A 9070-nucleotide genomic window follows, 5' to 3' on the forward strand; every position below is an offset into this window, starting at 1 on the left:
AAGAACTGGGAAGGAATAGGTTCAAGGAAGAGATTTTGAGGCAAATGCAGAGAAAAAGATAATACGGGGAGGATATAGATCAGTGGTGAGCTACATAAAGAGGAGCATTGTTGGGGGGACCTACTGTGGGTCAGTGTCCTCTCTGACACCTGCAATAATTAGCATTGTTCTGGGAGTGAAGCATAGTGACAAAAAAAAAAAAAAATCCAAACACCAAACTGCAAGACAGTGACAGAAATTATATAGAGGATAAAGTTCTAAAGAACTCTAAAGAGATACCTTGAAATTTTGATAGCCTTTTTTTTTTTTTAATGAGGTGATGGCAGTTAAATAACTTTTCTGAGATCAGTTAGCAAATGTTGTGTCTTGAGTCCAGATTTGAACCTGGGTCCTCCTGACTCTAAGGTCGATGTTTAACCTGAAGAATAACAAGAATAGAAACTAGATAATTTTAGGGTTTGTAAACAAAGGATGTGGGTCAAGAGTAGACAAGATAGATAATGAAAAGTTGAGAAAATCCTTTATAGAAAGGAATGGCAAAAATGAAGGAAAAAGAAAAGCTAAGGAACAGGAGTGAGAGAAATCTATTTGATTAACTTAAAACAAAAACGTGAAAGAAAAATTAAATGTTTAGGTAAAATCTAAAAAGAAAAGCAAAACTATAAAGGGAAGGAAGTAACAAATGATATGAGAAGTTCAGTGTTTTTTAGTAGAAGCAGGGAAAATAACTTGCTAACAAGAAATACATTAAAATATATACCCCAAATAAAATTGAGCTGGAAAGAAATTTGCTGTGTCAAATAAATTTTTAAAAAAGCAAATTTTCATCCTATCTGACAAAGCAAAAACATCCAAAAACAACAAAAAGAAGTGGACTACATTCTGTTTGAAAAGAACCACAGATAGCAAACCATTGTAATAAAATTACATGCTCTAAATGTTTTTCAAATTCATAAAGAAAACTTGAACTACAGGAAGAGAGACATAATATATTGTAAAATAGACATGATAAAAAGATGGCAGAAGATCAAATGAGCAAAGTGAAGAATCAAAAGTGAAATCACAAAACCAGAAGAAATAAAGGGAATAACCAAAACATATTATGCATAGTGATTTATTAACAAAACTGAGAGCACTAAAAAAAGTAGCTCAAACATTTTAAATATCAAATTGTGACCCAATCTCAGAAAAAGAAAGAGATCTATAAAAGAACTTATTTACAACCACCTGAGAAAGATTGTTACAGCTAGCCCCAATGTCTGGGCCTTAAGGGGGAGGGGAGTTTATAAGAACCCATGAGGATCAAGCTTGCTCCTAGAGGGAATGAATTAGTATCATGCACAATTGTACCCCTCTTTCATGAATGACTATCTTTTTAAAAAATTTTCATGTATAGTCATAAAAATATATATTAGCAACATTTAAAAAATCAAGGCAAAAATGAAAAATGATTCAATTTGCACTCAGCTTTCATTAATTCTATTTGGAAGTAGCATTTTTCATCATGAGCCCTTTGGAATTGTCTGGGATTACTGTATTTACCAAGGTAGCTAAATCTCTCAGTTGGTCTTCATCATTACTATATTGCTATTACCATGTACAATGAGTCCTGATTCTTCTCACTTCACTTTGTATCAATTCAAAAAAATCTTCCCAGGTTTTTCTGAAACTATTCCTCTCAAAATTGTTTATAGCTCAATAGTATTCCATCACAATTACATATTACAACTTGTCCAGCCATTCCTAATAGTTTTGTCCATATAAGTTTTTTCCTTTATCTCTTTGGGATAGACTTAGTAGAGATATTAAGGGGGTGAAAGACCAGGTCTTTTATAGTTAGATGGGTTAGTGGAAGGGGCATTGATAGGAGTTAGCTTTTGTTGAATTTAAGCATCCTTTAGTAAGCTTTTGTTGCAGTGGGCCCTAGTATGAATTCCTATAGTTACTGTATGTTATTACTTTCTGAGGCAAGCAGAGAAGGGCATTGACAGAGAAGGACACCATATCCTTAGGTGGGCCTTTGTTTTCTTTTAAGTGGGCCTTCATTAAATTTCTTGCATTATTAGGATTATCTTGACCTCAGTTACTGAGGTCCAATCTAGAGACCAAGCTACAGATGTCAACCTTTGAGGTATTGTTTTGCTATATAAGGTCTTGTTAATGGCTAGCTAATTAGGAATTTAGCCCATTGTCAACAGTATAATGAAATCTTTGCCTCTTGATTTGGAGTTGATCTAAGCCAATAAATTCTTTTGGGATGCCTCGCAACACTGGCCTGAAACCTCAACATATTTTGGGAACTCAGTCCCTGTCCCTAAAAAGCTACTATAAATATTTTTGTGCATATAATTCCTTTTCCTATTATCTCTTTGGGATATAGATTTAGTAGTGGTGTTACTGAGCCAAAGGCATGCAGATTTTTATAGCCCTTTGGTCACAGTTCCAAATTATTCTTCAGAATGACTAGACCAATTCATAACTGCACCAACAATGCATATTATTGTGCCTTTTTTTTTTCACATCCCTTCCAACATTTGGCATTTTCCTTTTTTGTCATATTAGTCAATTTGATAGGTATAATGTAGTATCTCAGAATTGTAATTTGTATTTCTCTAATCAGTAGTGGCGTAGAGCATTTTTTGCATAATTGTAGATAGTTCTAATTTCTTCTGAAAACTACCTGTTCAATCCATTTGACTATTTTTTAGTTTGCGGAATGACCCTTATTTATAATAAATTTGATTTAGTTCTTTATGTTTGAGAAAGTAGATTTTTATCAGGAAAATTTTGGGTATTTTTTTTCCAGTTTCCTGCTAGGAAAGAATGATTATCAACATTTAAAAGGAAAAAAAAAATTGTAAAGACCTTTTTTTTAGATGGAAAATCTGACCCTTATAAAACAAAGGGTACTAAAGGATACTTCACACATATACAGATAGGAAGATTATTCTAAAATAGGACCAAATACCTCTCATGCTCAATTTATTTTCTTAAACTTAGACACAATAGAAAATGTCTGGTGGTCTTGATTGTGTCTTTGAAAGATCTCCAACCCAACTTTAGAGCTCTGCTTACTGTGAAGAGGTTTCTGGAGTGGTTTCAAACAGAAGTATCACACATTTGATTAAAAATTAAAAGGTTGGTCTTTTGTTTGCCAAATATATCAAAGAGCTCTTCTCAATGTTCATAACTAGCCATCATTGTGTCCTTCTTAAAAGTTATTCAAGTGTGATGGAGAACTATTCAAGTGTGATGAACTAATCTCAACCTGACTTGAACTGTAGGTGTGTGTGTTGGGGATTGGAATGGGGAAGGAGAATGTAATTATAAAATTGGATTTGAACATCTAAAGCTCTCAGGGTGTAGCTAACTCTGAACCACAATCTCAAAGCCTTTTTCCCTAATATACCTAATATTCCCTAATATGATAATATTCAAATTCTATGAAAAATTATAAATGTAAAATGGCATAGCATTACATGCATCTTTATTATAACCATGTGAAACTGGTAACTTTAAAAAATTATTTCTCAATTTTTAAATGAGAAGCACTAGACAAATGAGAAGCACCAGATAAGTTATTACTGCAAAACCCACACGTTACTGCAAAAACCCACACATTACTGCAAAACCCTTCTGTAAGCTTAAATATTTTGTTTTTCTTTAAATTTTTAAAAACTATTTAGCAAAATACATTGAATTAAAGTTAAAAGCCATTCATCAGAAGCAGCTAGTTGGTGCAGTCGATAGAGCACCAGCCTTGAAGTCAGGAGGACCTGAGTTCACATCTGATGTCAGACACTTTAATACTTCCTAGCTGTGTAACCCTGGGGAAGTCACTTAATCCCAATTGCCTCAGCAAAAAGAAAAAAAAAGCCATTCACCAAAAAGATCTTGATATATATATATATCTTAAGCCAGTAGTATTTGTCTCTGCCACTGCATGTTAACCCCCAACAACCCAAGTATACTTCCTAGTACTATAGGTGAGTTTTTTTTTTTAACAATTAAAAAACAAAACACTATATGATGATCAATTCTGATGGAGATGGCCATCCTCAGCAATGAAATGAACCAAATCAGTTCCAGTGGAGCAGTAATGAACTGAACCAGCTACACCCAGTGAAAGAACTCTGGGAGATAACTAAGAATCATTACATTGAATTCTACATCTACTGATCATCCTGCCATCTAGGGGAGGGGGTGAGGAGAAGGAGGGGAAAAATTGGAACAAAAGGTTTGGCAATTGTCAATGCTGTAAAATTACCCATATATATAACTTGTAAATAAAAAGCTATTAACAACAACAACAACAACAACAAAAACCACTGAGTAATATTATGTAACAATGCCAGAAACTGTCCCATTGGAAACAAAAACTATATTAAATAAAAAGCCTGTTTTCAGGCCCATATTTACCATGTTGTACAATCCTATGACAAAGAAGAAGGAAGGAAAAAAACCATCTTTCAGCACTCAATACCATAAATAGCATTCACATGAGAATGAAGCAACAGGAAAATAGGAGGAAATAAAAAGGAGGAAGTTTTGTTTTGTTGGTTTTTTTGAGCTGATTGGACAACCAGTCCAGTCCTTCATAAAGTTCATTTCCAGGAGCAGCACAGATGTCTTGGATGTACAGATAATGTTCATTTTATGTAAATTTTAATTATTCAAATTGACTCCTTGACAGCCATAAATTCCCTTCCCAGCAAGCTACCCAGAGTCCATAGGTGGCAGCATATTGGGTAGCACTAGAAGTCCTGGTAGCAGCTCATGGTGCATTTTATGACAGGGGTCCTCTGCTCTAGGTTGTACTAGTTTCTGTAATGAAGATAATTTAATCCAAGTCGATATGTGATTTCAGATATATTCATGGCATTAGGAAGATGCTAATTATTAGCAAATAAATAAAATGGTAGTATCTAAAGCTCATTCTCTGCTGACAATTTCATCAGTTTTTAGGAAGTAATGGTGTTAAAAGGTTTGGATCTTGTCTTGGCCACCTACATCCTGCACTGTGAAGTTAATGATCTATAGTTTCTACTTTGAAATGGTGGGTATAGTAGTTACTATTTTACCCACTTTCAATTTGTACAAAATAGTTGGGTTTCCTGCAGCACACAGACCAATCATTATAATACACATTTTTTTTCTTTTTCTTTCTTTTTTTTTTTTGCCAGAGAGCCCTTTGAAGATGTTAACAAATATATTTTCCACATTCCAGGTATGATATGACAATGTAAAAAGGAATTCTTGAATGACGGCTACTCCCATCCTTCCCCTCTCCCCCTCATTTTCTGGACATTGGTTTTGTTTGTATAAGATTGTGTCTCTTGACAGCAGCTGAGTCAGTGCCTGGGAAGCTCTCCTATTTAATATTAATCAGTCATAATTAATTTATATCCTATATAAATTGGTAATTTTTTTAACTTAATAGTATAAGAACAATTGACACAATCATTCTCAAACTGGAAGTTTCAACCACAAGTTGATTCAGACTTCAGAAGCAAAGTGGTCTCAAGCTTAGTACATAAAGAATCACAACTCCTTTCTGGAAGTCCTTTTCTGCCTTTAATAGGATCCTCACGAAATTCTCCCCTACGTATGATGTAACTTTTTGCTAGTCTCCTTACAAAACCCTAATGTGGTCTTTCCCAGATATGTTGTTTGTCCTCAGCTCCTGATATAGCTATTGCCATCAATCCATTACTATTGTATTCCAGATTGCTGTAACACTGATGAAAAGTCCAAAAATCTTCTGACTTCAAAATTCATAAATTCTTCCTCTGGTCAAGGTCTGATGAAGACTTTTTTCTTGACCCTCTCTTTTGTTCCTCCTAAGAGATTTCCTCTTAGGAATTTATATAAAGCTACTCTCTCCAGGTTGGTGATCACTGGAATGCTGGGTTCCAAATTTGTTTGGTATTTTATCCAAACTTTGCAAGATATGACTTGAGTTTATTCAACCAATTCCAGTATACTTCCTGTGTAGCACCATTTCATTTTATCGAATGGCTTTCATGTTTTCCTAATTGATTAAGGACTTAAACAAAAACCCGACAACAACAACAACAACAAAAACATGAACCGACTCACTAGTATACTCCCCATAGACATCCTTGGTTTAACAGAAGTGTTTTACCTGATAAAGGTCAAGAGAATAGAATTCAGTAGAAGGGAGGTAAGTGATTGGGTCATTCAACTCCCACCCTTATACTCATTTCATTTTTTTTTAGCATAGGAATTCCCATTTTGTACCTTGCCACTGTACTCTATGAACCACCAGACCTCCAAAGACTATGATAGACTTATTCACTCAGCTTTGGAAGTCCTAGCTATTCTGATTGGTGATTCAGGAAATTCACTAGTCTACTTTTATCTAATTTGCTACAGTGTTATGGGAGCCACCTGTTAGTGGCTGCAGGGATCTAATTCTGACCAGCAGAATAAATCATGTCATGTGAGAGGGTGATAATGATGCAATGAGACTGAGAAGCAGATATAGTGAAAAACTCTGAACCTCTAATTTATTTCATCTCTATACAGAATATATATTTTTCTAAGCAGAGCAAGGTTATTATTGTTTAGAGAAAAGCATACGTTTTTTACACAAGCAAAATCTGAGTCAGTAAATATGTTTTTTATGACTTCCAGACAGATATCTCTGACTATCAGGGTCATGTCATTTTCCCATGAGAATGCCAGCTCTGCTCAGAAAGTTAGATAAAAATTGTGAAAATCAAAACATTCCTTTAGTTTCTCAAGTGTACTGTGATTCACAGCTGTGGGGGCTCAGAAAACTGTCCTGTCCATTTTTCGAGCCATCCCTTTTAACCTTTTACAGGCTTTCTGAGTTCTACACTATGCATGGTCCTCAACACTACAGAGTAGTAGAGCATGCTTCTAGTGCTTTCCATTTGCCATATTACTACATGCATACTTTTCTCTGCTTTTTCCCCAACTTTCTAATTCTTGAACAGGGCATAACCCCATTAATACTATTGCTTCTGGAAAAGACATCAATTAACATATTTCTCCACTTCTAATACCCCATAACTTTCCAAAGAAAACTCCCTTCTTTGGCCACCATTCCCACAAATGTATTGTTTCACTCTGTAAGTATTGAAACTACTTGAGTGCAAGTTTTTTTTTTTTTTAATCCCTTTATCCATTGCCACGTACAGTGCTTGTCAGTGTAAGCATTAATAATTTTTTTCTACTTTTAACATGGCTGTGGAAACTTCTCATAAAGACTAGCTGGTATATATTACCACTAACTTTTTTTAAAATTCAAACTTCTTTATTGTACAGATAAGGAAATAGAACTCTAGATTTAAACTTAGTTTCCTTGACTCAAGTCAGCTTTTTTCTTTTTCTTTTTAATTAAAACTTTTTATTTACAAAACATATGCATGGGTAATTTTTCAACATTGACCCTTGCAAAGCCTTCTGTTCCAAATTATCCCCTCCTTCCTCCCACTCCCTCCCCTAGATGGCAGATAGTCTAATACATGTTAAATATGTTAAAATATATGTTCAATCCAATATATGTGCATATATTTACACAATTATCTTGCTGCACAAGAAAAATCAGATCAAGAAGAAAAAAGTGTGAAAGAAAACAAAATGCAAGCAAACAGCAGAGAGAGTGAGAGTCCTCTCTCTGGGTGTAGATGGCTCTCTTCATTGCTGAGCAACTGGAACTGGTTTGAATTATCTCATTGTTGAAGAGAGCCACATCTATCAAAATTGATTGTCTATATATAGTCTTCTTGTTGCCATGTATAATGATCTTCTGGATCTGCTCATTTCACTTAGCATCAGTTCATGTAAGTCTCTCCAGGCCTTTCTGAAATCATTCTGCTGGTTGTTTCTTAAATAACAATAATATTCTATAGCATTCATATACCATAATTTATTCAGCCATTCTCCACTTGATGGGCATCCATTCAGTTTTCAGTTGCCACTACAAACAGACCGGCCACAAACATTTTGGCACATACAGGTCCCTCCCTTTCCCTTCTTTAGTATCTGTTTGGGATATAAGCCCAGTAGTAACACTGCTGGATCAAAAGGTATGCATAGTTTGATAACTTTTTGAGCATAGTTCCAAATTACTCTTCAGAATGGTTGGACCCATTCACAGTTCCACCAACACACCCTCCAACATTTGTTGTTATCTTTTCCTGTCATCTTAGCCAATCTGACAGGTGTGCAGTAACCATTAACTCTTTTAATGATTTCCTTTGTGCTAATCTCAAGGTATCCCATTATGTAATAGAAACATTTATTTTTAAAAAGAAGACTCATGTTTGTTCCACTAATGTCAAAGGACTCAATACTTTTGAGTTTTTTTGTGTGTGAAAAATCCATCTCCCGCATCTCATTCCTAGTCTCCAATAATGGCTAGTCTGAGGTTTAAATTGAAAGTGTGGTTTTGTTCATAACAATTCAATTAGCTGTCATTTACATGGGCTTTTAAAATACTTTTCTCATTCTAACAATACAACAACTATGAACATGTCATTGCAGCAAATAGTGAGGAGAGGAGGAGGGACATAAAAAACACAAAATTTACAATTCATAGTCCCAAGACCTCAGTATCCTCTCTTATAAAATGAGGAGATGGATTCCATGTGGAATTATGAAGGAAAAATGACTAAACTAATTGTTCTCTTTTATTCAGAAATTCCTCCATTGGACATAAACTTGACAGAAACCAAAGTGTGAAATTTTCAAATACTGAGAGATCATGATCTCATTTAATTGGAAATTCCTTTTAGTGATGGAGCTCACAACCTATCCTGTATAGCTATTGTCCATATTCTTTCATTAATTTACCACAGATGATCCATCATTATGTTGGGGACCTTTCTTTTCTTTCTCTTCATATTTCATGGCTATTGCTTGGACTCTCTACCTGTCCATATGTCTTATCATATAATCAACCAATCTAATTTTTTCTATAGTATATTTTTGTTTGACAACATCTTTAATTCCTATTCTTATTTGAAATCTTATGATTATATATCATGTCCTTTTCACACCTCTGTGTGATAATAATTTT

At 34.5% G+C, this 9070-nt stretch overlaps 1 pseudogene; it reads right to left on the minus strand.

The window, feature by feature from the left end:
• Window positions 1-345: 345 nt before the first annotated feature.
• On the minus strand, window positions 346-5540 carry LOC127545414 (ADP-ribosylation factor 1-like; annotated as a pseudogene).
• Window positions 5541-9070: the final 3530 nt, after the last annotated feature.

Source organism: Antechinus flavipes, chromosome 1 (genome assembly GCF_016432865.1).
Source record: "Antechinus flavipes isolate AdamAnt ecotype Samford, QLD, Australia chromosome 1, AdamAnt_v2, whole genome shotgun sequence".
NCBI classification, from domain to species: domain Eukaryota; kingdom Metazoa; phylum Chordata; class Mammalia; order Dasyuromorphia; family Dasyuridae; genus Antechinus; species Antechinus flavipes.